Here is a 20122-nt window from a genome sequence, read left to right as displayed (position 1 = left end):
ATCACTTAGAAAAGAACCTAGTGTATTACTCTGAATAATATATATTTATTCATGGAATATGATATATATTTGAGTGCATAGAATAGAATACATGATAAGGATATTATAAAAAGAAACACTGGCTTATGAATCTCATTATTGGGGATTTATGGTTTCCAGGCCAGCGCATAACAAGCTTGGAAGTCATTATTCTAACAAGAAAAAAGCTAAACAAACTGAAAGATCAATAACTCTTCTTAGATCTTTCAGAGAAATAAGGTCACAGGGCAAACCACTGCCCCTAAAGTTAGAAAGACTAGCAGGAGAATATGGAGAGTCACAAATTACTGGAGCAGAAGCTCAAAAACACAAACATCCGTGGGCACCAGGTGCCTGGGTAGGAAAACCTGATGTGTAATTGACAAATTGTTGGAGGCTAAATATAGACAAGTTTGAGAGATAAAGAGTCCAGGGGGACTCAAAGGTAGCATGCTTCTGTGAGTTTTATCTTCTAGAGTTTGACCAGGTCTCACAGTCCCTTGTAACAATTATCACTGCAGACCCAGATATGAAAGGGAAGTTAAAATGATCAGGTCAGGAATTTAAAACAACTATGATTAATATGCTAAGCCTTCTAATGGACAAAGGAAACAGTATGCAAGAACAGATGGGTAATGTAGGCATAGAGATGGGAATTCTAAGAAAGAACCAAAGAGAAACACCCGTGACCAAAAACACTGTAACAGAAAAGAAGAATGCTTTGATAGGCTTATTAATAGAGTGGACACACCTGAGGAAAGAATCTCTGAACTTGAGGGTGTCTCACTAGAAACTCACTCACCCAGAGGGGAAGCAAGGCATTAATCTATTCATAGGTTTCTACCCCACTCCCATGACCCAAACACATCCCATTAGGCCTCATCTTGAACACTGGGGATCAAATTTCAACATGAGATTTGGTGGTTACAAATATTCCATATCCAAACTATAGCACTTATCATATGGTCCAACAGTCTTGCTCCTTGGTATTTGCCCAAAGGAGTTGAAAACTTAATGCCCACACAAAAACTGGCACATGGATGTTTATAACTGCTTTATTCATAATAGCCAAAACATGGAGGCAACCAAGATGTCTTTCAGTAGATGGATGGATAAATAAACTATGGGACATCCAAACCATGGGCTATCATACAGAGCTCTAAAGAAATAAGCTATCAAGCTATGAAAAGACATGGAGGAATCTTAAACTCATATTACCCAAAAGAACATAAGTCTCTCTATTATAAAGACATCTGCACTCGAATGTTTATGGCATCACGATTCACTATTGCACGGTCATGGAAACTACCCAAGTGCCCGTCAATTCATGAGTGGATAAGTAAAATGTGGTATATGCTCACAATAGGATATTAATCCTAAGAAACGACAGTGAGCTAGCACCATTTATGCTCTCCTGGATTAAGCTTAAGCCTGTAATACAAAGTGAGATGATACAAGATCAGGAAAATGCACTACACATCTACTTGCCATCAAATTGGTACTGACTGACTAAAACTACGGTGCTCAAAAAGTGGTAGTGTTCAACAGGGATTTGGAGGGAAAACCCAGATCTTAAGGAAGTGGCGAGCATTGTGGGGGTAAGGGATTACCTCTATCCCTTTTTAGGGAGAGGCAAAGATATACATTGTAACCAAAATGTCTAAAAAAAAATCTGTTAACGGGAGGTGGGCAGGTGGAAGGGGGGAGGAGGGGAAGGGTATGTACTTACACGGTGGGTGCGGTGCGCACCACCTGGATGGAGGCTTTACACGGTTGAAGCTCTGGCATGGGAGGGGCAGGGGCAAGATATGTAACCCTAACAGTATTTGTACTCCCATAATATGAGGTAATAAAAATAAAATAAAATAAACTCATATTACTAAGTGAAAGAAGCCAATCTAAAAGGACAATCCATTTTATGATTCCAACCATACGACATTCTGGGGAAGGCAATCCAATGGGGACGGTAAAAAGATGAATGGTTGCCAGAAGTTAGGGAGAGGAAGAGAAGAACAGACAGAGCACAGAGGATTTTTAGGGTTATGAAACTGCTCTGTATGATACTGAAATGGTGTCCAAACCCACAGAATGTGGAACACAAAGAACGAACCCTTTTGTAAGCTATGGAATGTGCTTAATGATGTATCAATGTAGGTTCATAAATTGTAACAAAATCTACCACTCTGGTAGGGGTTGACAATGGACAAGGCTGTGCATGGGAGTATATGGGTAGTCTCTATGTCTTTGGCTCAATTTTGCTGTGAATTAAAACCTTTCTAAAATAAAATCTGTTAATCAAACAAGTCAACTGACTTTTAAAAATAATTGATCAAATACTATTAATTAATTTATAATTATTGTAAATGAATAAAATATTAAATCTTGAAAATGAATTAGATAAAAATAGCATTTATATATTCACATAATTATTATTATGTTTATTATCAAAGGAGCTACTTGTGTATACTCTTGTAAATAATAAACTGGATAAGGAATGAGAATAATAATTTTGTATCAGAAATCATAGTTTTTTTTACTTCATAATAAATTATGCTGCCTATTTCTTATTTAACTTCAAACTTCTTAAAGTAAAATTTTCTTTTGAGAATAACAGATATGTTATTTATAAAATATGATTAGAATTCTTCAGTTTTTATTCATTGCTGGATATTGTTATTATTTTTAAGATAAATATTTTAAACATATTTTCCCAGTTACTTCTGTATAGTGATTAATTTAGAATCATAATTAATTTTAATTTGAGTTGTTAACCTGGAAAACTGTAATAGCTTGTTTTTTCTCTTTGTACAATGGGGAATACACACATAATTGGGTAGGGTACATTGTCAGTAACACTTACTATGAAAAATGTATGAATTTATATCATGGTTTAAATTAAGGATATTTCAGCTTCAAACTCAGGCAGTCTGATTTTGAAATATTCTCCTACTTAGAAAGTACTATAAAGTAAAGGACCAAAAAAAAAAGGAAAGTAACCAAACTCATAATAAAAGGATAGTGAAAAATTAAAACAAGAGAAAGAGAGAAGAATCAAAAGGAAAGCCCATAGTATTCAATTTTTCCTTTCAACATTCATAGGCATAAAAATTCTTTTAAAAAAGTATAAAATACAATCAAACTGTGCATTAAAGGAATAATTCATCATGACTAATAAGGTTCACTGTAAGGATATAAGAATAATTAAAAAGTGGAAAACAGATCCATGTGCTAATGTTATAATTAGAAGAAAATTATAATCATATGCATAAACTTTTCATATAATAGTTTCATTATAAATATGAGGGGAGATTATAAATTATGCAATAAATTGTTTTGGAGAAATGAAAAAATTAATTATTTTATACATTAGCTTAAATATTGATTAATGAAATGTAATATATAAAATGTTGTGATCTAAAAAGTAATATAAAACAACCAAAAGAATAGAGTGATGTATATATTTATCCTTATAAATTGATCTCAATCATGCTGTGTACTGCCATCATGGCACTCCTATTTTATGTCCATACCTATTTTTGTCTGCTTAATTTATCAAGGCAAATGAATCAATATTTGTTTTATTTCTGAACATGTCTTTTCACAATTTTCAAGAACTCTTTATAATATTGAATGTCCTTTTATTTTGCACATGAATATTCAAGACAATTATATCATTATTTGAAGTGATTATGAAAGTAAGCCATGGGAATTGTTCGATTACTTATTGTGTTCTTCATAATTCATACCATGACTTTATTTGGATTAAAATTGCCTCCTCTAATTAACTTTACCTTATCCTTTTACCTATTACAACCTAGAATAATTTCATTATGAATTGTTTCACTTTGAATTAATATGGTGCAACTTTATTTTGACTAATTCCAAAACTCTTCATTTTATTTAGAGTGACTAGGTTAATCGTTACGAACAAAATAGTATTGCAAAACAGTCAGCATCACCCATTTTCCCCTTTGCAATGATTATCCCTGAACATGCTCACAGAGTTCTATACCACACCTCTGAAACTCTTGACTGAGGACTTTCTTTCAGGTTCTACATAAAGAAAATAAAAATTGCCAGGAATTTAAAAACCCTAGAGCAGTACTCAGCAAATGACAGAAGAGAGATTTTCTTTCTCTTCCTCAGATAACTGTGAAACATGGTTTCTAAAGCTTATGTCAGAATTTCCGCCAGTATTGGGTGGGTGGAAAATCTAAACCTCAGACTATTGATTTAAAAAAGATCAGTACAGAAACATATGTAGATAGAAAAACAATAAAGAGACTTAAGAGCTATAGGTGATAGGAAGATCTGGTATCTGCCTCCATAGGATCATAGACATAGAGCAGGGAAATAACGGAAGAGAAGTTAATTTGAAATAGTTCCTAAGAAATTTTCAAAGTTGAAGAAGGGCGTGAATCTGTATACTAAGGACTCATGATGTATTCCAAATGAAAACATACACATCTCACAATAAAACTGTAAAAACTCCAGAAATGAACATTTAAAGTAAGCCAAAGAGAAGATAATGAATATATAAAAAGAAAGAACAATGAGACTAAGAGATGATTTTTCAAAAGAAAAAAACTATTAAAATAATATCTTAAAATCACTGACAGAAAATGTTTATCATACTAGAAATATGTGCCCACAAAAAATTATTTAAATTATTTAATAACACTGATAAAATAATGATTTTCTTTGTAAAGTAAAATTTAGAGAATTCAGCATGATTAAATTTCATTAAAGGAAAGTATAAAGGATGTATTTCACAAAAAATAGAATTAATCACTAAAATAATAGCAAAAGCAGAAATTTAGTGTGCATAAATAAAATGCTAAAAATTGTTAAGAATCATGGGACTTTATCAGAAACATGAAATATAAATGACAGCAGAAAAGTAGAAAAATTTGCAACAATCTTGATAGCACTAGAGACCATTCTCCTAAGTGAAAAACCTCAAGAATGGAAAAACAAACACTACATATGCTCACTATTAAATTGAAACTAACTGATGAGCATATATGTGCCCAGAGGGAAGTAAAATTCAGAGGCAATCAACCAGTGGGGAGGAGAATGTAGGCATGGACAAAAATCTACCTAGTGGGTACAATGAACACTATTTGGGTGGTGGGCACACCTGTAGCTGGGACTCAAACATTATGAAAGTGATCCATATAACCTAAAATATTTATACTCCCCCTCTTGATATTTTGAAATTAAAGAAAAGAAAAAATTATTCTAATCATGCTCTGATGAATGTGTACATATACACACCTATGCATATACCATATAAGTATCATATATGTTTATAGTATGTACTATACATGTATATTATATAATGCATGTGTATATTATATGTGCATATATTATATATATTCTTAATACATGCATTTAAGGCTATAATATTTCTTATAGCTTTACTTCTTTAGCTGCATTCCAAAATTTTTAAAAATGTATTACTTATTATAATTTTTGGCATTTTATTTGATTAGCCAATTATATGTAATGCACTGCTCAATTTTCAAGCAGTTTTTCCTTTTCTAGTTATCTTTTATAATTGAACTAAATCCTTTAGCTTAATATTACTTATGTCAAAAACATACTGTGCATAACACAAACTTTTGAAATTTAGAAAATTTTTCACAGATAACCAAGTGGAATAAAATCATAAATTATTCACAAGAAATCTTAGTTGTTTATTCACACTTTCTCTATTAATACTGCATTTTGGCTTTTTAGTCTGTTTGTTTTATCAGCTCTTGACAGAGGTATACTAATATCCTCTATTTATGATGGATCTACATATTGCTCCTCTTACTTTTTATAATAATTTATATATTATGATGTACTGGGTTATTACTAAGTTCATATTTATTTATTTATTTATTTATTTTTTTTTTTTTGAGACAGAGTCTCGCTTTGTTGCCCAGGCTAGAGTGAGTGCCGTGGCGTCAGCCTAGCTCACAGCAACCTCAAACTCCTGGGCTCAAGCAATCCTCCTGCCTCAGCCTCCCGAGTAGCTGGGACTACAGGCATTCGCCACCATGCCCGGCTAATTTTTTTTTTTGTATATATTAGTTGGCCAATTAATTTCTTTCTATTTATAGTAGAGACGGGGTCTCGCTCTTGCTCAGGCTGGTTTCAAACTCCTGACCTTGAGCAATCCGCCCGCCTCAGCCTCCCAGAGAGCTAGGATTACAGGCGTGAGCCACCGCGCCCGGCCCTAAGTTCATATTTAAATATAAAACATCTTTTTGTTGGATAATTGGTAACCATAGATATATTTTGCTATCCATAGTAATTATTTTTCCTTTAAGTTCATTGTGTCTAATTTGGGTACAGTTACGCCAGTTTTGCCAAGTTTTATGGCTGCAGTGCAATACATCTTGAGCTTAATAATAATCATACAAATAAGAAAATTACCAACTCATAGAATAAAATGAAGTTATTTTTTCAATATGTCTTGGGATAAATAGAAAACTAAGGACCAATTATCAATGATAAAATATGTATATTATAAAATTATTATAAATCAAAACTTTTGTTATGTATATAAGATGATCTTAAAACAATGCTCAATAGCCTCAATCACAAAGTAAAATAAACTATTTGAGAACTGAAAGAAGTAAATAATAAAGTTAATACAGGAATTAATAAAATATCATATAGAATATCTAAAGCAAATTTAAACAGAAAGATGTAGTCAATAAAAACATAAATCATCATTTTAGAAATTGAAAATAGAAGGAAGAGTAAAAGAATATTGATAGCATATGTAACAATCTATGTAAACTATTTGAAGATATACAACCTCAGGGGAGAACTTTAATAGTATACTATTCATGCAGTAAAATAAAACACAAAATATCAGTTGTTCATTAATTTCATTGTATTATGCTTATAAAATACAGTTGAGATAATTGGTATGTGTTTTATGGAATTGAAGGTTTCGAGCAGTTTGTGATTAATTTTTCAACATATTGTATAAGCAGTTGAATAGGACATGTTCTCTTTTAATCATGGCAAAATTCAAAACATCTTTGCTTAGAGACATTAAACATATTATTCACATTGTTTTTTTTTCTCCTTCCATTATTTTATTTTTGTTGTCCTGGCTTATAGAGATCACCTACTGAGTCATGTCTTTATTCCGTGTTGTTTTCCATTGTCTCATATATATTTAATTTGCTTTACATATTTTGCTGTTATTTAAGTACTTAGTTTGTAAATATTCATGGCAGTTATATCCGCACTACAAAATCCATTATAGAACATTAGAAAGTGTAAGTTTTTTAATATTCAGATGTTTTATCTTTTAATTAAGTTACAAAATTATTTGCTCTCCTCTCCTCTATCATTTTTCTGACCTATTTTACTCATTCCTTTACTCTATTTAGCATATACATATGAAAAATCTGAATAAAGGATTTATTTTTCTTTCTACCTAAATGGATGTATCTCATTAAAATTAATTTTATAATATGAATATTTGGTCTTATTACCATCATCTCATTTTACTCGAGGTTTTTTTATTGGATTGTTCCCTTTGATATCCTTCATATTCTATCTTCAGGCATATGCTCCCAGTTTCCTCCCTGTCTTTCTTATCTCACATCTGACTCACTATGCCCTTTGTTTCTTCCCTTCAGTTCCTCATTTTCTAGTAGAGTTCCTGGTACCTGTTTTTCTGCTTTTCTCTTTCCTAATGGCTTTCAAAAGTGGGGCTCAGCTGGTTGTTGGTAATATAAATTGTTGGATTCACTCTCTACATTTTTTCAGTCATTGAATTGAAAGTGCAAGGATATATTCTATTTTGTAAAAGAGTACTGAGTAATCCCTCAATGCAGGATGGACTCCTGAGCCTATGCCACTGCTAGAGGAAATTCGATATTTATATCCTCCTGTTGCTAACATGTAACCAGAAACTACTCTTCTATTCTCACTCACCAAGGCAGGGACAACAGATAGGGGAAACAAAAAACAAAAAACAAAACAAACAAACAACAACAACAACAACAAATATATATATAGTTTTGTTTACAGTGACAAAGGAGGACAATTACATGGAGATTTTTGTACACTTTTCTTTTAATGCCATATTCTCATTATTTTCTTGGAAAAGGTCAGAGTAGACTATATTATTATAAGAAACATGCTTCAGCTGGTTAACAGAGCAAATTTTATTTCATGTTCATATCACAGTGTGATGCAGTTCAGCTTCTTCCCTGCTGGTGACTTGGGCATCAGACCCATTGAATTCTGCAAATGTAGGTCAGGAACACTTGGACTCTCAGTTCCCTGCTCAAGGGCAAAAAGAGGCTGAGAGATGATGTCTAATGGGTCAATGTTTGTGGTCTGAACCTGGAAGTGTTTTATGTCACATATACGTGTATTCTACTAAGCAGAATGCAGTCATGTAGCCCTCAATCTAATTGTGAGAAAATTTAGAAAGTCCGATTTCTGTGTGCCCAGGAAGAAATCAGTGTTTTGAATACATCTTATTATCTTTAATATAGCCTTTAGATCACCAGACCATTTTACTCTACTTTTAAACATAGAATATTCTCATCCTTCCCTGAGAGATCCAATGTAAAGCCCCATCTGGTCACCGATGGTTGCACAGAGCCCCAGTTCTGTAGGTGCCATCAGATTTAGATGTGATCCCTTCAATGAGAGACCTACAAACTGGAAAGGCAAATTTTCTGTCCCTCTCTGGCACAAACACTGGACATGCAATGATGGAGCAGGCGAAGAGTACACACAGTAACCACTCCCATTTGGAAAGAGAAAGAATAAGACATATAATAGTGATTTGACAACAATTTAAATCTCAGTGGGAGGAGATTTTAATAAGGTTTCCAGGCACATATACTAGAATGAAGGAAGTATGTTCATCAGACTGAATCTGCCCACTGGAAGGAGCCCCTTGTCCATGTTTTTTTTGGAAACTCTGGCTCTGACCTCTGAGAACCCCTTGTTCATTATTCTCCTTGACCATTTATGTACTGAAGAATGAAGACCATATATTCCTTCAGGGGTCTACAATGAACCTTTCATCTCCTAATAGAAAGAAGGCCCAAGGCTTTTTTGAGGTCTTGAATATTTAAAGGCTTTTGAGGAAAAGTTAATGGTGCAAGCCTTGAACTGACTCAGCTCTTTCCCTTTTCTTGCTTATAGTTCTCAAGACATGCACATAATAGTCATGGAGTACCAGGCAGGTGGGAGGGAGTGGAGGGGATGGGTAAATTCACAACTAATGAGTGCGGAGTGCCCCGTCTGGGGGACAGGCATGCTTCTGACTTGGGGGATGCAAAGGCAATATATGTAACCAAAATGTTTGTACCCCCATAATATTCTGAAATAATAATAATAAAAAAGAATAACTAGAGAATGTACTAGGAATGCAATATCCTGAGATAGAGAGGAACTGGATAGAACAGTTCTGTTCCAGTCCACCTCTAGAAACAGGATGTACTTCAATGCCTTATCCCAGCAAGTCACCTTGCCCCAGGGTATAAAACTCATTGCAGGCTGCTTTCCTTGATCCCTCAGCTCCAGGGCAAGTGAGCCACACACAGACAACACTTCATCTGCTCCAAGCAGCTTCCCTGAGCTTTGGGGAAAAGTTCACAATGAATCCTAGGTTTCTTTTGACATTTCTACCTATTTGTAAGAGATAAATCCACTTCATGGAACTTGTGTGTGTGTGTTCTATTTCACCAGGTGATAAGCAGGGCACAGAGAACTTGCTTCACAAATAATTTATTTGGTAATCCTGCAAAAACATAATAAACTTCTGCTTCATTTGCTTCTGCCTCCTAAAATTCCTTTCTGACCACAGACGGCAAGAGTGTTTTACCTCCCTGATTTCTGATTCCATTGCTCTCATTGTCTTACTAGTTGCTCCTTTGAAGCTCTCTGGGAAAAGTAAATAGGACAGCCACTTTTAACTTATCTTTTTCCTCAGTCACTTTGCTCAACCAAGATTCTTTTACTGGCCTATTTTCTATAAAACTTTTATAAAATTCCATTTTTAGAAACATTCTCTCCCTCTCTTGGTTGGCCTTGAATTTCTGCTGTCTCCCTAACCTTTCTTCTCATGTCTTTAAAAATCTGCCAAGAGCTACCAATACGTACTGCCGTGTTCCCTAATACTCTACTTGGTAAGCATGCTGTCTGCCTCTCAATTTATAGTAGGTGGCTTTTATATTGTCAATCTTTCATATCTGTTTTATGTCTGTCTTATAATTATTATAATTACCTTGCTGCATGAGACATGAGAAATAATGTTTTCAGATATAATTTAGAGTTTTAGTAGTATAGTACTTCAACTTCTGTATCAATTTATTTCATGATCAGAATATACTAGACTATCCTATGGTAGTAAATTGCCAAATCCCTGTGACCTAATTTTGTTTATTGATCATGTTACAGCTTTTCACAGGTTTTCTCCATTAAATGATGATGCTGTGACTTTTTCCTTTTTGTGGCTATGCCATCTAACCCAGTGCTTCCAAGGAAACATGGAAGGGGAAAAGGGAGTAGAAGTAGCACACAGAATTTTTAAAGTTCCACCTAGATGTGGTTTGCTTGACTTTTCTTTATTTTCCATAGCCCAGAACTTAGTTGCATTTGCTTGGGAATGTGATCTTCCCATGTTTCTAAGAGGGAAAGGAGTGTGGGGAATCTTCTGCCATACTTTCTTATGAATGCAATCAATTAGTATTGGGTGATTATAATAATTGTTATTCTCTTTTCTTCTTTATCTCATCAAGAAAAAAAATCATGTGCATTTTTCAACTTCCTGGGAGTCACCATTCATGTATCAGAAAGTGAGTTTATTTATTTATTTAATTTCAGCATATTATAGGGATACAAAAGCTTAGGTTACATATATTGCCTTTCCCCCTCCCAAGTCAGAGCTTCAAGTGTATCCATCCCCTAGGCAGTGCCCACTGCATCCATTAGGTGTGTATATTCCCATCCCTCTCTCCCCCCTCCCATCTGCCCGACACTGGATACATGTTATTATTGAAGTAAATATGCATAGTTCCCATTTCCTCACCTCCCATTTCCTCACCTCCTATCTACTTGATAAGCAATTGCAATATACACAGCTCTGTGCCCACTGTTTCATTCGTTTGGAAAATTCTGTTTCCAAAAGAATGAATAACTTTTTAATTGGAACATAATGTCTCTATAAATATCCTTTTTTTTGGTAGACCTCTTTGATGCAGTTAGAAATTTCCAACGTCTTGTCATTTGGATTTTGGTTCTGCTGTGCCTCCAACCCCTAAGTATCATGTGTCTCAGGTTCCCTATTGTACTTCTTCTGCCTCTAGATATTTAAAATTTGCATTTTTGATCTAGTCTCATATGCCAACTACCATCAGTATTCACATTCATAACCCTTAGACACTTGAATCTTAAGATGTCGAAAACTGGACTGCCCTACTTCTGCACATTCTTTTTTCTCCCACCTGTCTTTATATAAAGTTGTAAAATTCCATATAGTTTGACTCCTAAGCTACAAATAGCAATCTAAACTATGATCTCACCTATCTAGAATGATTTATTCCCAAATTTCATGTATATTTTGTTGGTTAACTGTTTATATCTATTTTAGCATCTTATCTTACAAAAATACATTTACCAAACTATATTTAATATCTATGCTTTACCACATAGTCAATGTTTTATTATCCCGTATGCATTTTTTAATATCACATAGGTGTTTATTACTTGTTAATGAAATATTTCCAAAATATTCAGGACTTTTATTATCTGTTATATTACTTTAAAAGGTTTATTTTTTTTTCACTTAGTAAGTTGGATTACTTATTTTAGTGGGAATTGTCCTAATAATTTAAAAAGTACTGTTGTCCCAATTCACCTTTAATTTTTTATTCTTTTACTCTAAAACCTAAGTTTTAAGATCAATTTATTATTTTTCCTGACTTTAGAATCATTACTTTCATAAGAAATAAAAAAGCAAAGAAAACTAGATTAATAAAGGTACTACAAGACTGCTGCTATTTTAAACCATTTGTGAAATATTTATAATCCTTTTGTCTTAAGAAATGAACTAACCTCTCAGACTTCAGAGTAAACCTGTCAAAAAAGGAGACACTTCCCAAGAAACTAAGAACTGCTGCTTATCCACCTTTAACCTTACTAAGTCATGGATCTTAGCAGTCATATGTGAATGTTAAAAATCACCCATGAAAGATTCATAAATGTAGATAAATTTGAAATCAGACAGCCTTGCCAATAGCCTATAGGTTGATGCCTGACTTTGAAGTAAAATAAACTCCTTACAATATTTTCATCGCAAACCAATTCTGTATAACAGAAAAATGACAACATTTATTGCTTCACTGCTTATGTGGCATTTCTAAAATGGAAAATGAAGCTCTGTGTTTCAAAACCTCATTTCTGTGGTCCTTACACTGAAAGTGATGAACTCTAGGTATCACATTCACATAGTTGATGAAAAGGTGTACAGAACTTGGAAGATATTTTTGTATGAAGTCACAGATAAGATCGAGCAGGGAATATATGGGTAAACTAACATGTACTTCTAAAAGAAGAACCATAAACTAGTTATGAAGCCCAAGTAGAGAATTATTCCCATTTCTATTTGCACCATATTATGACACCAAATGCACTAAAGACTACAGGGAAATCTTCACTTTGGGGCACCTCAATTTTTTTTTAACGTTTGCAAACATAATGAGACAATAGCCTACTTCAGGTTTATCCTGGATGTGTTCTGGTATAAGATTAGCAGAGATGCCCAGTGGATAACATTGAAAAGCCAGTGGACATGTTCTTGTGGAAAGGCCTTGTGGGTACACAGGTGGGGTGAGTAATCTTTAGTTCATGTAAACTATGGCCTTGTTAGCAAAAACACAAGATCATACCCTAAAATCAGCCAGAAATAAATGGATATATGATATTATCAGATCTCATATTTAATTTATGAAACAAAGGGAATAGACTAAGTATATTTTAAAGAAAAATTCATTGCTTTGTTTGTAATAGCAAAATCTTAGAGACTAAAATTGTCATTGATAAAGGATTGGTTAGGTTAATGATGAGCTAATAAAGACCACATTCTCCTATGTAGTTATTAAAAGAGTATGAACCCTGATATGAAACACTTTTTAAAATGTATTTTAAGTAAAAAACAGTGGTTTACAAAAACTTTATATATATGCATATGTGTATATATATATATATATATATATGCATATGTATAAAAAAGATGAGCACATAAAGCGCAGTGGTATAGTCATAAAATGGAAAACATTTCCTGTGTATGCAACAATATGAACAAATCTCAAAAAATAAATTATAAAAGATGCTATACATAAATGTCTATACTCCATTTGTATAAAGTTTTATTATTGGTGAAACAACTTTTTTTGGAAAAGTAGTTTTCTAGTTGGGAGGAGGACATTCGGGATTGAGTGGAAAAAATACCAGGAAATTTTCTGAGGTGTGGAAATGGTGAACATTCCAATAGTTGGGTTTAGTTGTAAGATGTGCACTTGTCAAAATAGATGAATGAAACTGTACAATTAAGAGCATGTGTTTCATATAAGTAAATTACACCTCAAGTATATTTGTGTTTGTGCGTGTATTAAAAAAGGATAATATACATGACAGATTTCTCTCAAAGCAAAATATTCAAATGACCACTGAATGGCAAATGGTACACTTAGTATTTTCACATCTAATTATATATCCAAATGAAAAATAATTGTAAAAATTTGAATTCTAGTTAACAATATGTATGCTGAATTATTTATTAATAGAAAGATGTATACTCATGTTTTTACTTTCTTTACAAAAATATGAAATGATAAATGGAGTGATTCATGAGAAGATATATGTTATTGGTGGAATCTAAGTGGTGAGTAGAGTGACTTTCATTGTACAATTTCTTCCAATTTTCTGCTTGTTTCAATAATTTCATAATAATATCTTTGAGTAAATAAAGCTTGTCATTAGTAGAACTTGGAGGGTTTGCTTCAGTGTTCCTTCCTTGCCCTCTGCCTTTCCTCCCTCCCTCAGTGGTAGACTTTTACTTCTTAGACATAGACTACCTGAAGGGTTTGAGTTCTCCTTGCTCGACCCACCTACTTTTCCGTCATAAGGTGTCACTCTCAGCTCCCCTGGCCTTCTCCAGCCAATAGCTGCCACTGTCTCGTACTTGAGGAGAGAGTGATGTGCCTGAAAGATTTCTGTTAGGGTTCAGCGACAGAAAAGCAGAAATGAAAACCATCACAATATATACTGTATATCAGCCATGGTCAATGTGGATAAGAGACTAGAGCATGATGTGCTATTTTGAGGCTAGGAGAATATAACTGGATAGTTTGGGAGTATCTCTTTTGTCCATTTAGGGATGGGGAACCTGTGGCCTTAAGGTGCAATGTGGCCTGCTAGATCCTTAAATGTAGCTTTTTGCATGAATACCAATTTTACAGAGCAAATCTTTTTATTAAAAGGGGTGCAGCAGAGAAAGATGAAGCTTTTCTTGCCTCCTTTGGTGTTTAAAAAAGAACAATTGTTCAGAAGGCCGTGGGTTCCCTACCTCTTTAATCTCAATAAAATACTGTTTTATTTTTCTTCTTTGAAAATACATGTTAATTTTGAGAAAAAGAAAATTTTGAATTATAATTACCAACCTCCATTTATATTTGACTCCCACCTTCTAAAAACAACTAAATTTTCCTTCAGAACCAATATATCTCTACTTCTCAGAAGTGTGGGGTTATCTCATCTTAGCTGTGATAAAATGGCTTTGTTTAATTGGATTTGCCTTTATAAATTTCAAGAAAAATATTGTTATTCATATTATGATCTTTCTCTTAAAATAATTCAAAATTGACTGAGTATTTTGGCAATCTTTTGATTATATTGGGCAATAAAGCACATGGGTTAACATTTTAAAATGTCAAACACTTTTGCTTAGTTGAATTGGCTTCTTCCAAGATATTAGTATGTAATATCAATAAATGGAAAACATAATTTTGACCTTCCAAATGGTCAAATTAACATTTAAAATAAATTTATATATAGTGAGACAGGACTTTTTTTGAAACATTATTTTACTTACCAATTCATAGAGGATTAAACAATGATATTGAAAGAATAAAATGAGAATAAAACAAATAATTTATTTTATACTTCAATATTGAAATAGCATTTTCTAGATTATTTTTCAACATGCAATCATAATATTCAGATGCATAAAAAGAATGTTTGTGAATATGTCATTTAAAAATACACACTGATTTGTTAATAACAAGCAGTCACATATGATTTATGATTGTCAGTCACTAAATTCTTCTTAAATCTGAATTCTTTTTCTACACTCAACAATTCTATTACAGACTTATTAGGGAACTAACACCAAAATATGAGTAACTCATTCAAGATTTACAACTAGAAAATGGAAGAACTCAGTCATCTTCTTAAGTCTTGTTAATAATAGACTCTCACATATGTATAAATTTTATCACAATTATTAAAGGATCTCTGATCTCTAAGAGTATCATACACACATACTTACAGCATGCAAAAAAATTCAAGATTTTATTTTATTTTATTTCTATAAAATTTGGATTTAGTAAAAAAGCTGCACTCAAGGACCTAGAAGGCCACATGTGGCCTTAAGGCCACAGGTTCCCCACCCATGTACTTTTGCTAAGTACAATCTCCCTTTATCTATGTGGATAATATATATTTAATTATATACATTTTTAAATTTAGCTTTTGCAAGGAAATTATGGAATAAAATATAAGAAACATATTCCTACAATGCTACATTTAAATATGATTCTAAAATTTGTAGATATATTTTTTAAGGTACTTATCTCCAGTGAGAATGGCCTTTATCGAAAAGTCCCAAAACAATAGATGTTGGTGTGGATGCGGAGAGATGGGAACATTCATACACTGCTGGTGGGACTGCAAACTATTAAAACCTCTGTGGAAAGTAATATGGACATACCTCAAAGAGCTACAAGTAGAACTACCATTTGGTCCAGCAATCCTATTACTGGGCATCTACCTAAAGCATCAATAGACATTCTATAAAAAAGACACCTACATTAGAATGTTTATAGCAGCACAATTCACAATTGCAAAGATGTGGAAACAACCCAAGTGCCCATCAATACGTGAGTGGATTAACAAAATGTGGTATATGTATACCATGGAGTTCTACTCAGCCACAAGAAACAAAGGTGATACAGCACCTCTTATATTATCCTGGATAGAGCTGGATAGAGACATTGAAGGAAACAATAGCACACTATCATCATGTCTCCCTGGAACCCTAGTATTTCTGCTTCCTTGACTAAATGAATATTTAAATTTTCAGTAGTGTAAATGACCAGAGCAAACTATGATCTATAGCTGTCAGTATAAAATCCTTGCACATTGGACAATCACAACCCAACCTCCACCTCCCTCTCTTTATGCATATTTCTGTAGTCAAGATCAACAGTGCCCACAAGGCCGCTAAATTCAATGGCACTTTTGAGTTTCTACATTACCTGAATTTTCAGCATCAATCAACAATATTGATAACTCCCTCTATCTCAAAACATCCTCTTTTCTGTTTCTTTGGCAACCTAAATATGAGTTTTTCTCTCTGAATGTGAAAGATGTTTCTCTGGATCAATTCTTTCTCTAACTCCAATGCTTAGGACAGTGTCCAAACGTACCATTCTGTCAAAAATATTTACAAAAAAGTAGTTTATGAATGAATATAAGTAACTATTGGGCATCTACATTCAAATAAATAGCAAATATCCTTCTCAAAGTAAGTCCCAAAATATCCACTGATTATCTTTTGTAAACCATGAATCCTTTGTCAACCATGTAATCTTGCCATTGCTAGAATCTCACCCCTGGCTGCCACAATACACTCAATTTCCTAATAAAGGGATATTTTCTTTTTTTGTTCCTCATGTCCCCATACTTTCCTACTATATTAAATAGTATATATGCAATTTATTATACACTAGTTTTTCAACTTTTATTTTAAGGTATTTCTTTAACTTTACATGTTTTTACCTTTAAAATAATTTGTGTGTTTTAACTGCATATTTTATTTGTAAAATCTATGTTATTTAGACTAAAACATGTTGGCTTCTGTTTTGTGTTAGAGGCAGAAACCCTGTCTAGCCAATTCCATAGTGATTGAACCTAAAGCTAAACAGATATATGGAGAGTAGTGTTTGTAATATGTTCTTTGTTTTGTAACTAACCATCTATACCTCAAATAAATACCTTTTTCAATATTTACTTAGGGACAACGACTATAATTTTTGAAACTAAAGAATGCTATGTTAACTTAGTAGCTCTTTTAACAATAGTTGTCATGTGTCAGATACTGCTGTTAAACACTAAGGGACACAGCAGTAAACTAAAGAGATACAGTCTCTATCATCAAAGGACTTGTTTTCTAGACATGAAAAGTAATATGATAGATAATGGATGCTGCTGTCCAATCTTCAACAAAAACTCCCATTGGATAACCTTAGCTGTCATGCTAGCCCTTAAACAGACTTGAAATGATGTGGTACAACAGTGACAGCTCAGATATGGTTCCAATTCACAAATTCATTATGTGATACAGGCCTATGATTGCTGCCACAGGGCTTTACATGGAACAACAGAAGTCACTTTGTGCATGCTGTGGTCCCAAATAATTAATATGCCCTCCAACCAAAGATTCTTGATCATTCTCCATGAAAAAAATTAGAGATTTTTGGCAGGGTATGCTGCCTACAATGTGCTTTATATTTTTCTTAGTTTATGGCTTATTTCCACATTGCCAGGCTAGATATCTGGCCAAAAGTTTCAAATGAAAAATTCCCTAATAGGTCTCATGTAGTGAAGCCAAAATTTTTCACAGCTTTGCTGGCATAACAATGTGTTTGCTCCACAAAAATAACCCCATCTACGAAAACTCTGACTGCTGATGATGTATGAATAGCTTAACTACATCAGACAGTTTTTCTCTTGAACATATCCCCAAATACCAATTTGAGACCAAGTACTCATCTCTCTTATCTTTATTTAGTCATGGAATTTTATAATAGCAAACAGTACATCAGATGATTTTTAAATCAACATTTTCAGCATATCAGCACCAATATAAAATTTTGTAAATATTTTGGACTTTTTACAAAAAGTTCACAGTGTCACAAAATATAAGAAAATGTATTATTCCCTTAATGGAAGGGCATTGCAGCATTGGTTCACCTACTCAACAAATGACAAGGCACAATCACATCTCCATCATTCTTTTGAACCTTTCCTCAAAATATACTGGCCTTAAACCTTCACTTTAGTGTATATAGTAATAAGGAAGCTCAGAGCATAAAGACATACCCCTGCAAAGCTCTACCTTAAAAATTATTTTTTCAATAGGTAGGATTTTATGTCCTATCTGTATTGGTTTTCATTCTCAGTTCCTGACTCATAAATCTCATTGTTATTTCCTAAGTGACTAAAACAATTAGCATATCTTTTGTTAAAATATTTGGGCATTTGTCTTTGGTTCAGGAAGCAGCTTTGGAACAGCTTCAGGATAATAAAGGTGAGACAATCTTTTGTTATAATGTTGGGGAGCCTTAGGACTCAGAAGCAGGCTTCAGAAAACAGAATCTTTCCCTGAAGGTCTCCTGCCCTCCTTTCACATGCTTTTTTTCTCCCCAAGGCAGGCCACAGAAACTGAAAATATCCTTGAATCTCCCCTACCCCTCCTTTCTGTCTTAGTGTTGACTATCTAGAAATCCTCTGACCTACCTTGCCTGATTGTAAGTCATAAGACCCCATTTCAGAAGGGGTCTGGCTCCTTTTGAAGAAAGAAATGTTTCTCAGAGAGGCCAAGAAAAATCTGAACAGACAGACCTAGTTGGGTTTCCCCAGTCAGTCTATTAGTGTTACATCATACCCTTTTCATCCAGTCACATTTCCACACAGTTGCCTATCCAATGAGGTCTCTATAAAAGTCCACAGAAAAGGTATGGAGAGCTTCTGGACAGCTGAATACATGGAGACTTTCAGGAAGGTGAACAAGAACTCACCAACGTGCCAGGAGAATGGCACAACCCAACTCTATAGGATCAGAAGCGTCCAGACACTACCAGACCTCTCCCAGTGTATTTCTTCATTGCGCTATTTATCTGTATCCTTTAAAATCTCTTTGATAATAAAATCAATATACATAAAAGTTTTTCTGAGGTTTTTGAGCCTCTCTAGCAAATTAATCAAACATAAAGAAGGGACTATGAAGGGATCCTCAAACTTTTTAAACAGGGGGCCAGTTCACTATCCCTCAGACTGTTGGAGGGCCTTTGGACAGTGTGATGCACATTCCACACATGTGCACTGTGGGCTTGGGACCAGTCGGCTGCTAAGCAGGATAGGCAGTGGTGGCAAAAACACCCGGGAGGCTGGATAAATGTCCTAGGGGCCACATGTGGCCCGCAGGCCGTAGTTTGAGGACCTCTGGACTATGGGAACTCTAACTTGAAGCAGGTCGGAAAGAAGTTCTGGAGTTCCAGGCTTGTGACTGGAGTAGGAACAGGGGTCAGTCTTGTGGGACTGAGCCCTCAACCTGTGGGATCTGACATTTCTTCAGGAGGTAGAGTCAGAATGGAATTGGATTAGAAGATGCCCAGCAAATGTCTACTGTAAAATCAATTGCTTGTTTGTTGGTAGGGAGATATCCTCCCACATTTGGTTGTAGAGGTCTTTTGTGTTGAAGCATTTTGTGCTGTGGTATAAGAACCTGAGAAAAACTGTTTTCTATACAGTAGGTGATAAGTGTCCTTCAGCTGATTTCTCCTCGTAACTACCATGTTTACCCGAAAATAATACTTACCCAGAAAATAAGCCCTAGCAGGATTTCTAAGCATTTGCTCAATATAAGCCCTACCCTGAAAGTAAGACCTAGTGATGGGCATGGCTACGCAGTATATCTGCACAACCCATATATTTTGTCACGGAGCGGTAACGAAGATGAGCAGCCCTTCTCGTCTGCCCCATCATGGCAGCTACTATCCCAGAG

The sequence above is a fragment of the Microcebus murinus genome, chromosome 11 (assembly GCF_040939455.1).
Source record: "Microcebus murinus isolate Inina chromosome 11, M.murinus_Inina_mat1.0, whole genome shotgun sequence".
NCBI lineage: Eukaryota > Metazoa > Chordata > Mammalia > Primates > Cheirogaleidae > Microcebus > Microcebus murinus.
This window is presented reverse-complemented; position numbering follows the sequence as displayed.